Below are 15,732 nucleotides of genomic sequence, written 5' to 3' on the forward strand. Positions count from 1 at the left end.
CACAGAAGAGCCTTGCATTGAAATATCTGCTGGGAGAGATTTTTTTGGGTCGGTCTGATTCATCAAACGTGTTGTTGCCTCTGTTGAATTGCACGGGAAATGCCATGGACTCCAATTTTGGAGTTTTGAAAAAACTAACTGGTTTATTTCCTTCTGCTGGTGCAATTGAGTAAATATTGTCACCGAAGGACAATATTTCTTGGCCAACATCCTCTGGCTGGAGACATGAATCAAATGCAATGCCATAGTTTTGTGCAACACTGTCCTCCTTTTCATCGCATATATTTTCAGTGTCAGAAACACCCACTGCACATTGTTCTTCATTATCAACATTTTCAGCATTGCTCTCTCCAAATGCACATTCTGTTGCTTCAGGGTACTCATTCTCTGCATCCTCACTTATAAACACTTCTCTGTATTCAGGATGAATTTCTTTTAATTTCTGCAATGCAATTCGCACCTTTTTCATGTCCAGAATTTGAAATTGAAAATGCCCTTTATACCGTAAGCGCCTCTTCAACTTCACCCTCAGAAGTTGTGACTCAGATGATGGTCTGGGTAAACACTGAACAGTTGACTCCACTTCAGAAGGAACACACACCACTGCTCCATGAATTGCTCGTTGTTGTCCCTTTGGAAGTGTGATAATCTTTGCAAAAGGTATAAACTTTGCAATGAGGTGTCTCTCAATTATGTTCAGTCCTTGCAATTCAACTGGTATAGGGTCAACTCCTAGTTTGTTTGTCACTGCAATAGATGGAAGATGACCAGATTTCAGGTTTTCATGACAGCTATAACAAATCCACTCTTCTTTCCTTTCAGGCATTAAACATTCACCTTGATTAGCACAGCTGTCTGCACATGCATGAACATAAGTACCTGTCAAACACATGGCCACAAGCTCAGGATCTTTGGAGTATTTTGAAGAGTCACATGCCCTCACCTGGTTAGCAAACAAACATCTGTGGCAAACGGTACAAATGTGTGATGGTCCTTGTTGCACATTCAGTGCAAATAATGATTGTGCCTGTTTCATTAGTGGGTTTGTCAAATTTCCACTGCAATGCTGTGGTGTATTAGATGCTGGCAAATTTTGACTAATGACATGTTGTGCAGAGAATCCCACAATTCTGTTGTATTTATTCTTGACTCGGTTGCTACACCTTATGCTGTGCAATGCTCTGAGGTCTCTGGAGTGTGTTAATTTAAAATGGCGGCCTTGAGACATATAGCGTTCTCTTTGAAATCTAGCATCCTGTACATAATGCTTTTTAAAGTGTGCTTTCATATAAGCATTATGCTGTGCAGCATCACATTTGTATTGCCTGCTCATATACTCTTTTTGTCTCAAACAGAAAGCAGGATCATTCTGGTAACGGTCTCTGACATGCTCTTTTTGTTTCAGCTGAAATGCAGGGTCATTCCTGTAACGATTTCTGACATGCTCTTTTTGTTTCAGCTGGAACGCAGGGTCATTCCTGTAACGATTTCTGATGTGATGTTTTTGTTTCAGCTGCAACACGGGGTCATGCCTGTAACGGTCTCTGGTGTGATGTTTTTGTTTCAGCTGGAACACGGGGTCATTCCTGTAACGGTCTCTGATTTCATCTTTTTTTTTGAACTGGAACACTGGGTCCTTCCAGTAATGGTCCCTGGCCAGATCTTTTTGTCTTTGCCGGAAAGAAGGGTCATTCATGTACCGATTCCTGATGTACATTTTTTGCCTTTTTTGGAAGGCATGATCAGTGCTATATCGTTTTCTGATGCTGGCTTTCTTCTCAGACAAATGTAGTCTGTGTTTTTCCTTATTAACATCTTTTTTCTCCTTCTGTGCCTTCCTCATTTTTTCAGTTTGTGTTGCTTTGTTCAGTGACTTTGCTTGCTGTAGTCTTGTCAATCTCTTTGCAAATTTTTGTCTTCTGTTTTTATCAAGCTTCATGGACACCTTATGCACAACAGACGCTTCCTGTGCTACATCACATGTACTCTTTAATGCACTTACTTCCATCTTATTTTCTTCAAACATTACTCTCTCAAAGCACACTGGAAGCAGATTGTACTCTTGGTCTGCTTTAAGCTCCAGAGAACAGTGGAAGAGCTGTATCAGCCTGAGTGCCAGATCAGAAACAACATCAAAAGTAACCATCACTGCTTTCCCATTTTCTTCAAAATGTGATCCGTCGGCATTTCGAGAATGTGGATCAAAAAAACCATATCGGCCATGTCGATCTTGGAATACACTTACACAGAAATCACCAATTATCAATAATGCCTTTGAATATTCAGTTCCAAGACCTTCAAGACGAAGTGACAAGTTCAAAAAATTTTCCCAGTCAGGTGGTGCATCTTGCAGTAACAATCCACCCAGTGTGTTGGATTTATTTACAATGTAACGACCTCTGTCAGTTTCCACTGTATTTGGTAGATCATCAAAATTCAGATACTCAGAAACAAACCTCTTCTCATTCTCTAATCTGTGTCTGATTTGACGATACAATTTGTCTCCTTTTCCTAAAACATAATTCAATCTTCCTGTATGTACTTGCTCTGTCTCATTCAAATGAAGAAGAAACATAAGTGAATTAGCCACACATTGGACTCCCCTGCTCTTTGCTGAAAACCTGCAATCAGACTGGCTGTATGATGCTCTCACTGAAATCTCATTCATTTCTTTATAGCTCACACTATTACTATTGACAGCTGTCACGCTACTTTCAAACATGTCAACTTTGTCTGAAGCCTCGTTAGCCACAGACTGGCTTCCTTTATGGTGTTCTGAAGTCCTGGGATCAGACTGGCTGCCTGAGGCTCCCACTAAAATAGTGTCCTCCACTTCACAGGTACTACAAGAAGGTCTGTTATTACTGTCAAGCAACATCTGTTGTTCTGAAGCTTCACAACGTAATTTCCACTGCTCCTTTTTTACACAGGATTTTCTGTTCTTCCGTGGCATTTTGACAGTAGCAAAATCTTGAACTCTGGTATTAAAAATGTATTAGTTAATGCAAACTTATTCTGTAAACTGATAACGTGGATATGGATAAAAAATAAACAGTACACTTAAGGCAGCCTATATTTGGTCACCAGGTGCACAATAAGATATTACTCTGTGGTAAGGATAGCACTCACCAATGTTTCTCACAAAGCACCAACCTGCCTGCAATCTGCATATAAGGAGAACCAGCATAAATTAGTTAGAATTGTAAGCCCACATTACAAAGGAATGCATTTATGTCACTTTTACAACCCCTGAAGAATGTATGGAATTACTACAGTTTGATGTTGACCCAGCTTTTATAGTTAATAACAAACAAAAAATATAAAAGTAAATAAAAATGCAAGACATCGTGTAATCACATTGTAATTTGAATTTCTAAAACACATAGGTACATAGATAAAAATGCAAATGGTCAGTTAAATATGTCCCCAACAAGACAGCTAAATTTCACTGATTTGATATACTTTCACTTACCTAATAGAGGTACATCACTAAAAGCAGAATAATACTGAATTATTCTACTTTTGAAAATGTAATATTAATGAACCTTGAGACATAATTCCTAATAAAAGCAGCCTACATTAAAGCTATGAATATTTTTCTACTCTTTAACTCATTATATGCCATTACATCATAATTACAATATATTATAATTTATATATAACTTAATGATAACATATAATTATTACAGTTCTTTTGCTACTTATATGTTATCTACAAGATAAATTTGTTGAGGGCTGCATGTTTTCAGTTGACTGGCTAGACAAACAAGTGTAGCAACAGTCTACAAACTCCAAGTACACACTTCAGTGTCTCTCATTAATACCAACACTTCTTTTCCAGTTCAAATCCATCATACCAGCATTGTGTTAAAATGACATTACCCACATAATTACCAATGTAAATCTAATCTTGTCAGAAAAGAGTTATAGAACACTGAAATGGCTGTGCAGTAATTCAGTAGAATGAGAAAGATGTACAGGAAACTCCATGCATTTACATACATTTATAATCCATCAACAGCATAAAATCTGATTTTTTCATTGATCCGATCAGTGTGTTTTCATGAACTTGGGCTATAAGATAATGGCAAAATGCTGAGTTTACATAAAAGAGTTCTGCTTTGCAACACCCAATAATGTTACAAATAGACACGAGAACACAGACCTATTTATCAGCTTTTTTTTTTTTTTAACAATTTGTAATATTACTCAGATCTGCCCTTCTTACACATTATCTATGGCACTGCAAAGACTGGAACAATCTACTTTAAATGGGCTTCTTATTGGATGCAGCATATATGTTCATCAGTATCAGACAAGGATTTAAGCTGCTATTTTCCCATTCACAGTAAGGACAGAAGCAATGGGTATTTAAAGGAACACTACATAATATTTTTATATTAAATGAACACTTTAAAAATCATTATGATGGGGCGGTCACAATGGTGCAGCAGGTAGTGTCGCATTCACACGGCTCCAGGGACCTGGAGGTTGTGGGTTCAAGTCCCACTCCAGGTGACTGTCTGTGAGGAGTTTGGTGTGTTCTCCCTACGTCTGCATGGGTGCCTACAACCTTCCTATCAAATACAACTCACTATAAAATACAATAAAGCAAAACACAGAAATGAGGCTCATGTAAAAAATTTCAACCCATGTAAACGCCATATAATGAAGAATTACATTATTTTTTAGCCACAAGAGGGCGCACTAAGATTCCAATTGACACCTCCTTCAAATTAATGGAGTACTGTCTGACACTTGTACCCAATACATTTAGACACTTTAGAGATTTATGTCCCAAGTTATACAAACACCACAATTCTTAGGCCCTACTCCAGATATCTAAACAAACTGAGTATACTGTTCACACACCCACTTCAAAATACAAATTTCAAACATTAGAAAATGATCAGATTATTAAATGCATTAATTGTCTCCTTACACATTATCCCATACATACATGTATAATATTTTAATAAAAGCAGCCCTAGACACTGCAATATTTTAATCGCTATTTAATGGGGCATTGTAATAACAGTTTGGTTTCAGTTTTTAATTAAATCTAAACTTCTGAATTCCTCTCTACTTTAACCTTTTTTATCATTCAAAACTCCGTTTGTTTCCAAGAGTCAACTTTTATATCCTGCTTAATCTTAAGTTGATAATGTGAATAAAGCTGTAGAAGGCAGTTATTTTAGAGATTCAGTACCTGGTTTCACTTCAATACACACACACGCACTGTCTCTCTTTATGTATGTAGCTATGTATGTGTGTGTGTGTTGTTCATTCTACAGCAAAAGTCCGTAGTCGTGCAAGAATCAGACACTCTCTCGCGCGCGCTCTTTCAAACGCCTCAACTGGGGGTCATCATGTTTAGCGATGTGGGTGTCAGATATCGGTAAAGTATTAAACTCTTTCAACACACTTCACACTTTGCCTCATTGTGTACTGCCGTGTGGGTGTCAGATATTGATTTGTGCCAAAAAGAATCGCACAAAAAATATTAACTTAAACATAAAACTTATAACTTGCAAACAAAATATCCAGCTCTGACGTTTGTGCTCCATGACTTTTGCGCGTGCGCTCTGAGTTCTGCGCGTGTTCTCAGTTCTGTGCGCGAGCTGCACTAGTTCTGTGCGCTACCACTCCGAGTACTGTGCGACTGATCCGAGTTTTGCTAGCATTTTTTGCACAAACCTCTCGCGTGGGCGGGTTTTCTGAAGGGTGCCTTCCCATTGGCTAATGAGTTTTTGAGTGACAAGTCAGGGCAATGACGTTGTTCACAACTCAACTGCAGCAAGCGTGTTATTCGGCTTTGGGACTCCGCATGTGCCGAGTATCACTCAAATGAACGTTGCTAAATAGCGCTCATAGAATTTCCCTTTTCCTAATATTTAAACATATAGCCCTTTTTGCTTAAATTGCATACTATTACAACATTTTGCATTCACCTGTTCTTGTTTATTAATATTAAAAATACTTATTATTATAATTATTGCTGATTGCTGATAATGATTTCCTCACAAAATGCGAAAATGACAATGGACTTTGCGGAAGATAAATACAACTTTTTAACTTTGCATTAATTAAAGGAAGAGGAACATCTCTCAAACTCCATATTGTCATGTTGCTCTTTTTTCCGAGCTCATGTAACACAAAATGCACATATGAAATAAAATATTGAAAATAAAATGTGGAATAGGTTCAGTACGGAGAGCACGGACAGAACTCGAAGCACTCGCGCACAAAACTGAGATATTTAGTTTTCAAGCTATAAGTTTTATGTTTGAGATGATTTTTGTGCGATTCTTTTTGGCAAAAATCTGATTCCATTAACTGCACCCTGCGTGCAGTCGCATGCATTTCCTACAGCGAGTATGTGCGACGTTTATTAAAGAAGAATCGGTTCATTTCTGATTTAAAGAATAAATTGATTCATGAACGACTCTCCGGTCACAGCAAATGGAGCCGAGTCGGGCTTTAGAGTCTTGCTTTTTTCGTTGTTATTTTTCACTGTCGGCACTAAATCCAACTTCTGTCGGAGGACTGTGTAATACATTTATTGAAATACACTTACACGCGCAAGACTATGATGCTCAGTTTATTTCGCATGCTAGCAATGAAATGGCGGCCGGTCGGCGACGAAAGGCCGTGTCCCAAACTGCATAGTACTTCAGTGAACATGCACACTACACCGCTAATAAAGGCGCGTCCAGTAACATACGAACGAGCGCGGTTTAGGACAAGACCTTCGTCGCTAATCTGCCGCCATTTCCCAATATAGCATTTGTAGAAATATTTCAAATAAAACATATGTAATATTAATCTAAGTGTGGTGCTAGTGTACATTCATAGTACAACCGGGCAGATTATTAATATATGAACAAAGCTGCCCGTTCTCAGGTTTTAATTGGACATATATATATATATGACATACATAAAAAAAAAAAACTACAACTTGTTCCCACCAATAGTTATCTGGCTAAGAACAAAAGGAGATATACGGAGCTTTTAAACCAAGTTAATAACCCATAAGTGTAATAAACAAAAGTAATAGAAGTACTTGACGGACCAGTATGGAAATATGAAGACAAAATTTACTTCACTGGATGAAATGAAGTCGAAATTTGATTGTAGAATCCGCGGTCTCGATGATGAAGAGTCTCGACGATGAAGAGTGTTGAAGATGAAGAATCTTGAAGATGAAGAGTCTCGAAGATGAAGTATTTCGCAATTAGTCGCAAATAAGAAAGAGATATCTGATCCAGTCACCTCAGTGGCTTGAATCAAATGGAACGAATCACTGGAAATTTCGAACAGAAATACAAAACAAAGTGGCATTGTTATGACTTCTGCTGCCTACGTTTTAATTTAAAATATACTGCCAGCCAATCGTGAGGGAGGATTCATTTTTTGTTTATAAAATCATGTTTGAAAATCCAGACCAACGTCTCATCTTTAGCAGTGTAACGGAGCACAGCACGCAGACTACAGTAAGTGGACTTTTTCACATTAAATACAATTATTCAATGTATGTACTTAATGTCATAATACTACATTCAAGTGATAGAAACCATTTAGCTACAAATGTTATGTTGAAAATTATATTGTCATTTCAAGACCACTTGTTAAAAAAATGAAATACATAAATTTGTGATCAGGTTACTACAGTAACATACAGTGGAACCTGTAACTACGAACTGGATCCGTTCCGTGACCCGGTTCGTCACCCTTTTTGCACTGATAAATGCACTGGCTGAATGACGGGAGGTGGGGATAACGGAGAGTAGGCGGTGAATGTGGGGAGACGAAGCGTAGATACGGCTTGACTTAGCACCAATTTCGATGTCTGCTATTTACAGTAATGCTAAATTGCTAAAGCTACAATGTGCTAATCTTAAAAGCTCACTCAAGTCTGGGGGCGCTGGGAGACTCGCCTATTGGGGTCAGTGGCCATTTCCAGCCGCGGGCTCGGCGGAGGCTCGGGGTCGTTTCTAGAGTCGTGATTTGTTGGTGGAGGCAAAAAATATTCAAATGACCTGTTCGTCTCTTGGAAAGTTCGTTAGTAGAGGTTCCACTATATGTCATTCCCCGTGAAGTATAAACCATATTTTAGAGAAGCACTGACCACTTCCAATATCAGTATGATTTTTATTAAAAAAAAACAGTACAACTGTGGCTATATATATATATATATATATATATATATATATAATTATTATTATTTTTTTAATGACAGTGGCCAGGTTTGTTAGTGTTAGTGTATAGATTATTCATGATTGTTTGCCGCTGGAAGCAGGCTACCCAGCATGCCCACTACTACCGTAAAACACTGTGTTGAAGCGCAAAATGAAAGATGCCACTGTGTAGTTCATACCAATTATATATTGTGTAATTATTAAACTAAAGATTTTATTTAATTTTTCTTACAAGTGGCAGTAATATGGCGTCTAAGAAATAACTTATTTTCAAAATGTAATGTGATGCAATTTTAAAGTGAAAATTTTGGTACTTACTATAACGTCATAAGCACATAAGCCAAAAAAATTTCAATGCTCAAATGAACATTGTTTTAATGTTGATCTTGAATAATTTATATATATATATATTTTTTTTTTGTAGATTATGAGTCATCAACAAACCCAAGGTATGTAGCAACTAACAGAATATTACTACATACAGCACTCAATACTCAGCAGTCAGTTATTCAGTGTATGATATGAAAATTATTTCCAGCAATTCATGTATGAATATAAAGATTAGCTTTATTCTACCTGATGAAGGCATAGATGAAGATTCTTAACACAAAAATATACACTGGAATAAATCTGAGTCAAACATCAGTTTCAGCTACAGTAAAAGTCCATATGAAATAATAATAAGACGTTATCTAGCAGTTATAGATCAATAAGGGAAATCAATCACAGCACACCAATCAATAAATATCATTACCATCAGTGTCCAAATAAAATAAAAATATTTATGTGTTATATTGTAGATTTTTACTTTACTACATCAAAGCCTTCACACTGTGTGAAAATTCCATGATGACAAATTGAAATACTCCACAAGTACTTGGAAATATATATTTTCTTTGAACTAACTTTTATTGACATGTAATGAGCTTTTTCTTCTCCTACTCTTTGTGAGATACACGTTTTTCATTCGAAAGCAGTCAGTTTCTACTGTAATTATTGCAACTGGACAGCTTTGGCTATAACATCTTAGAATATTCAGTAAGTTAATTGTTATGTTTATTGGTGTATTTTACAGATTTGCCGAGAGTGTTGCTGTTGGGTGACAGCTACATCCGCCGTGGGGAAGAGAGAGCGAGGAGAACCATGGGGGCAAACCTAGGCGTCACTGCCCAGGTTGAGTGGCTTGGTAGGGGTGGATTAAGGTGGCACTCTGTGGTACCCCTCTTTAATAATTGGCTTCATGGAAAATTTCCCCCAGAGGTCCTGCTGATCCACTGCGGTGGGAATGACTTAGGCAAAATTAAGTCTTTGCATCTCACTGCAGTGATGAAGCGTGACCTACAAGAACTCCATCGGCGCTTTCCCAAAATGGTTATTATTTTATCAGGCATCACCCAAAGACGCCGCTGGGGTTCTGTAAACCCTAAAAAAATGGAACGTTCACGTAAGTGGGTGAACAGTGAAATGGCTACTTTTGTGTTGGATATTAATGGGGATGTAGTGCATCACCATGACATACACTTTTACGAGCCTGACCACTTTCTTAGAGATGCGGTTCATTTGACCCCTTTGGGCAATGACATTTTTTTAGATGATATATCTAGGAGTCTCAGAGCCTTGTTCCCATAGAGGTGAGATGGGATTAATGCTCTAGAGAAGCTTTTTAGCTTTTTAAATGAGCAGCTCAGACTTGTTAAAGTGTATGTAATGTTTGATGTTATTTGGGTTCATATTAGCTTTAAAATGATTACATTTGTAGCCATATTACTGTTCATTTTCTTACCCATATTAATTTGTAAATTTTTGATTGTCCTTCCCTCTCCCACAAATTACAATAAATTGACCATAAATCCAAATGTGGTTTTGATCAAATTTCTGTTCCCTCATGTCAAAGCCACCTATCCACCTCAACCAAACACTCACCGCCTCCTGGTTCTTTGCCCTGTCTCTCCCCTTGGTAATTGTAGCTTGGAGCATGGAGTGTGAAACTTCCAAGTGACATACAAGAGCAGGAAACCATCCTACAAGAACCTTTTATAGTATGTACAGTAAAAGCCTCTCCGTGTTGTAACCTGTTTCCTTAGATACACTGAATTTGTGTAACACTGTATTTATACTGTTTTTGTTTTCAGTAGGATATCTTGCACTCCCTCCTGTAATTGTCCCCCAAAATGAATGAGTCTAGGAGGATGCTGTGTGCAAGCCTCTCCACTAACATTGCTGCTCTGGGTCTCATCTGACAGAAAAGAGCAGGCAGCCACTGTTCAAGTGCCTAGTAAGCAGGACACAAGCCTCTACAATTAAACCTACTTTTAACTGAGATATGCTGATGATTGTAATATTGTCACCTAATATTTATTAATTTTTTAATAATGTTTTGTTTTTCAGTAGAACATCATATGCTTCCCACAGTGCCATCCAACAGCCAGCATCCGTTGGTGGATGGAATCTGTAACCCTCTCCCCCTGTACCTGCAGTAATGAAGTTCCTGACTGTTACACTGTTACAGACCTGTTTTAAGGTTCCACTGACTGATGTACAAATGTAGCCATCAACGCTTTAAGGACCCAATACCTCACTGCCCTGAAGTGATTTTATGTAGTATGAAGTTCCCCAAAAACTGACAATATGTTAATAAAACAAAGCATCTGTTTAATGGATACAAATTTGACTTCAACTGTGGTGTGTGATTTGTCAGTTCACATAAATGTTTAAAGGGGTAGTTATCATTTCTTTGTGTATTCGCCCAGCATTATATGCAAATATAAATTAACAATAAATTGATGTACTTTTTTAATAAGTTGTGCCAGAGCAAATGTGGAAGTAACATGTTGCCTAGTGTACAACATGGACTTAGTTAAAGAGGAAAGAGTGTGTCATATTTCTAAACAAATTTGCAGCCTATATGCAGGATTCAATTAGTACAATTCAGAAAATATAGTAAAGGTAAATCCCATTACCTTAAGTCACCACCTAGGTAATTGTAGGTTTGTTACAAAATAAGTAAATTTTTTTAAATTGTTTTGTAAAAAAAATAGAAAGAATTTGAAGACTATGTCACTTATTGTGTGTAAACCGCTTATTAAGTTCAGGGTCATGGCAGGTCCGGAGCCTAGCCACAATAAATGTAGAGTTCTGGTGCTAAGTATTATGAGCATATCAGTAGTGTAGAGTTTTGTGGTATATATGATGACAGGTAGATGAATCACATTGAATATCAATCAATCAATCACATTTTATTTGTATAGCACTTTTCACATTACAAGTCATTACAAAGCAGTTGTACACAGATGTGGAACCAAGCCTCCTAAGAGCAAGCCAGGGGTGACAGTGGCAAAGATAAACAAAGTAATATATATAATATGAATTTAGAAAAGTAGTGAAGAAGATAGACGTAAGAGGGAGCAGGATGTGGTAAGTCATTGTGTGTGAGAGTAAATGTAGGTACAGAGTCCGCTAGGGCTTAGATAACATCCTTGCATGGCCATGCATGATGCTGTAGAAGAAATAAGGCCAAGATCTTGTAGAGAATTCATAGAGTGGAGCTGGATCAGGACAACATCAGGGACAAGAGCAGGAACAGAGTTTCTCGAAGCCTGAGTCAGACAGGAGAAAAAATGATTAAGTGGCTTAAGGATATACAGCATACAGGCATACTAGCAATCATAGTTAAAACACTTGGTGTTATCTGTGTCAGTCCCCCCTCCCCTCCAGACTATGTCTCTCTCCTCCCCCCCACCCTCTCACACGCACGCTCACAGAACACAATTTACAGACTCATGATTCAATGAATTTGGTCCGTAGCTCAAAAACTTTCATGGGTTCAAAAATGAACTAAACATACCGTAGCAACAAGGAAAGTCTGGCGATCAAGATGGTGTAAAAAATATTAAGTTTCAGTGAGAATGAATGGTGTAAGGATGAGTTGAAAACAAATGTGTAAAATTGTGCTTTCTGAAAATACATTGAAGTGTATGGGAGCTGAAACCCTAGTGTCGAACAAGCCTTCATAACTGAAGAACCGCCCCCCGTCATTCCTCGCAGGCCAAAGGAGTCTTAAAAGCATAAAAACATGGCCAATACATTTCAAATATCACCTTAAAAAACCCACAATTGTATTGAGACATCCACCATTAAAAATGAGCACTTGAAATAAAGGTTAAAATGTTGAAAAGACAGGCATTATATATTTTGAATGAGGTATTCTAAAATAATTCCACCTTAAGAAACCCTAGATAATTAAGACTTCCACCTTAAAAATGACCTTTAAAGTCTTAGAGACTGCCTACAAACAAGGGGTTGACTGCTAAGCTGTTGGTAGTGGGATGTTAAGAGAGCACTCTCCCACAGCAGTTTACATTGGACTCTATGGAGCTCAGTAGGGCGTGAATGGAAAACGATACATTTTGAATTCCACCTTTAAAAACAATTCCACCTTAAGAAACCCAGAATTGTATTGAAATGTCCACATCACAGGCCAAAAGAGTCTTAAAAGCAAAAAAGATGGCCAATACATTTTAAATACCACCTTAATAAAAATTCCACCTTAAGAAACCCACAGTTGTATTGAGACATCCACCTTTAAAAATGACCACTTGAAATAAAGCTTAAAATGTCAAAAAGACAGCCAGTATATTGTGAATGAGGTATTCTTAAAAAATTCCACCTTAAGAAACCCTGGATAATTAAGACGTCCCCCTTAAAAATGACCTTTAAAGTGTTACAGACTGCCTGTGTATTTCTGTGGCCCTCACACCTCTTCCCCTCAGTCTCTGCCTCTGCCCCTCCCCCTCCCCCCTCTCTCTCTCTCACACGCACGCTCACAGAATACAACTGACAGACTCACGATTCAATGAATTTCGACCGGTGGAGCACCCTCCAAAAAATCACCCGTAGCTCGAAAACTTTTCCCAACCAAAATTGAACGAAGCATACCGTAGCGACAAGGAGAGTCTGGTGCTCAAGATGGTGTAAAAATTTTTGCAGTTTGAGCGAGAATTGATGGTGTAATTACGAGTTAAAAACAGGCAAAGTTTTGAAAATCTGCGTGCAGACCCGCTCTTAAAATACATTGAGCTCTATGGGAGGAAAACCCTCCCAAGTGTGGAACAAAAATTCATAACTCAAGAACGGTATTCTCAAACGGTCTGAAACTTACAAGTGTGAGAAAGGGGAAATTTCTCTACCATTTAAAGTTTAAATGAAGTCTGTAGGTGAAAGTATAAGGAAGTTATGGTGAAATGTTCGGCAGAAAATTGAAAAAGAAAAAAAATAATTTCAATGGGTTCCTATGGGAGCGTACCCACCCTCCGAACAAATGCTTATAGCTCGGAAAGTTTTCCCCACAGCACTTAACCATATATACCGTTGCGACAAGGAGAGTCTGGGGATCGATATGGTATAAAAAAATTGCAGATTAAGTGAGAATTGAGCATGTTATGACGAGTTAAAAACAGGAGAAAATTTTAGAAAGCGCACTCTGAGCTGCTCCAAAAATACATTGAACCCTATGGGAGCCGAAACCGTCCCTAGTGCCGAACAAAAATTCATAACTCAAAAACCGTATTTTCAATAATGTTCAAATTTAGAGGTCTTAGAAAGGACAAGTTTCTCTACCATTTAAAATTTAAATGAAGTTTCTAGGTGAAAGTATGAGGAAGTTATGGCAATTTGTTCGGCTGAAAAGTGAAAAACCCGTTTTCTGAGAAGGAATCTACAGTGTATGATGTCACCCACTCTAAGAGCCACCCATTGAAATGAATGGAGGGATTTTGAAGGAGTGATAGAAAGGGAAGGATGAGTGCAAAAATTCCGAAAACGGAAGTGATGGGAGCCGGTACGCCCGGGTCCGACCTTCTGAAATCCCGTGTCCGTAGCTTGAAAAATGACCGAGTTAGAGCACTTTGAAAATTAATTCCATAGAAATGACTGGGGAAAAACGGAGCGATAAACGAGTGTAGCGGACGAACGAGTGCGGGTATCGGAAAGCTGTATACAAGCCCACATCGTCGCTATAGGACGCACGATTTCCAGGTGGAACGGAGTCGATAGCTCGAAAGCTGCGGGACTAGTTAGGCGGACAAGGAAACGCGGAATAATAAGAATAAAAATAATAATAATATGACTTAAGAAGAACAATATATTGCGCCGCTGCTTAAAGCAGCAGGCGCAACATAACTAGAGGTCTGCATTTCCAGGAGGAAACGCGAGATGTTGCGCCGCCTAAACCCCTGCCCCCCGATCCGCGTCTTTCCCGCTTAAAGCGAGGTCCTCGACACGGTAAACCCGCGTGGGTCACTAGGCGACGCTTATGGTGAAGGAGTTTACTGCTAAGCTGTCGGTAGTGGGATGTTAAGAGAGCACTCTCCCACAGCAGTTTACATTGGACTCTATGGAGCTCTGTAGGCCGTGAAAGGAAAACGGGGTCAAAGGTCATGAAGCGGGTGGGCTATCGGCCCATAAATTCACGTGGTGGGACCGTGGACTCTCGGGTCTGCCCGTTTGAATTCTGGTGTCTGTAGCTCGAAAACTGACCGTGTGACAGCAGTTTGAAAGTTTGACAAAAGTTTATGGACATTTTTCCATTCATTCCTATGGGAGTAAAGATGAAAGTTCAAATGCTTACTGTGCGAAAACTATGTAACTTTTCCAAAAGCTGTATACAAGCCCGCATCCCACAGGGCAGCTCTACAAAACAAAGTTTGAACGGAGTCGATATCTCGAAAACTGTGGGCGGAGTTAACCGGACAAGAATGAACGATCCTCAGAATGAAGGGCAGCAAACGTAACACTAGAGGTCTGCATTTCCAGGAGGAAACGCGAGATGTTGCGCCGCCTAAACCCCCGTCCCCCGATCCGCGTCTTTCCCGCTTAAAGCGAGGTCCTCGATACGGTAAACCCGCGTGGGTCACTAGGCGACGCTTATGGTGAAGGAGTTTACTGCTAAGCTGTTGGTAGTGGGATGTTAAGAGAGCTCTCTCCCACAGCAGTTTACATTGGACTCTATGGAGCTCTGTAGGCCGTGAATGGAAAACGGGGTCAAAGGTCATGAAGCGGGCGGGCTATCGGCCCATAATTTCACGTGGTGGGACCGTGGACCCTCAGGTCTGCCCGTTTGAGTTCTGGTGTCTCTAGCTCGAAAACTGACCGTGTGACAGCAGTTTGAATGTTTGACAAAAGTGTATGGACATTTTTCCATTCATTCCTATGGGAGTAAAGATGAAACTTCAAATGCTTACTGTGCGAAAACTATGTAACTTTTCCAAAAGCTGTATACAAGCCCGCATCCCACAGGGAAGCTCTACGAATGAAACTTTGAACGGAGTCGATATCTCGAAAACTGTGGGCGGAGTTAACCGGACAAGAATGAACGATCCTCAGAATGAAGGGCAGCAAACGTAACACTAGAGGTCTGCATTTCCAGGAGGAAACGCGAGATGTTGCGCCGCCTAAACCCCTGCCCCCCGATCCGCGTCTTTCCCGCTTAAAGCGAGGTCCTCGACACGGTAAACCCGCGTGGGTCACTAGGCGACGC

Source organism: Hoplias malabaricus, chromosome 5 (genome assembly GCF_029633855.1).
Source record: "Hoplias malabaricus isolate fHopMal1 chromosome 5, fHopMal1.hap1, whole genome shotgun sequence".
NCBI lineage: Eukaryota > Metazoa > Chordata > Actinopteri > Characiformes > Erythrinidae > Hoplias > Hoplias malabaricus.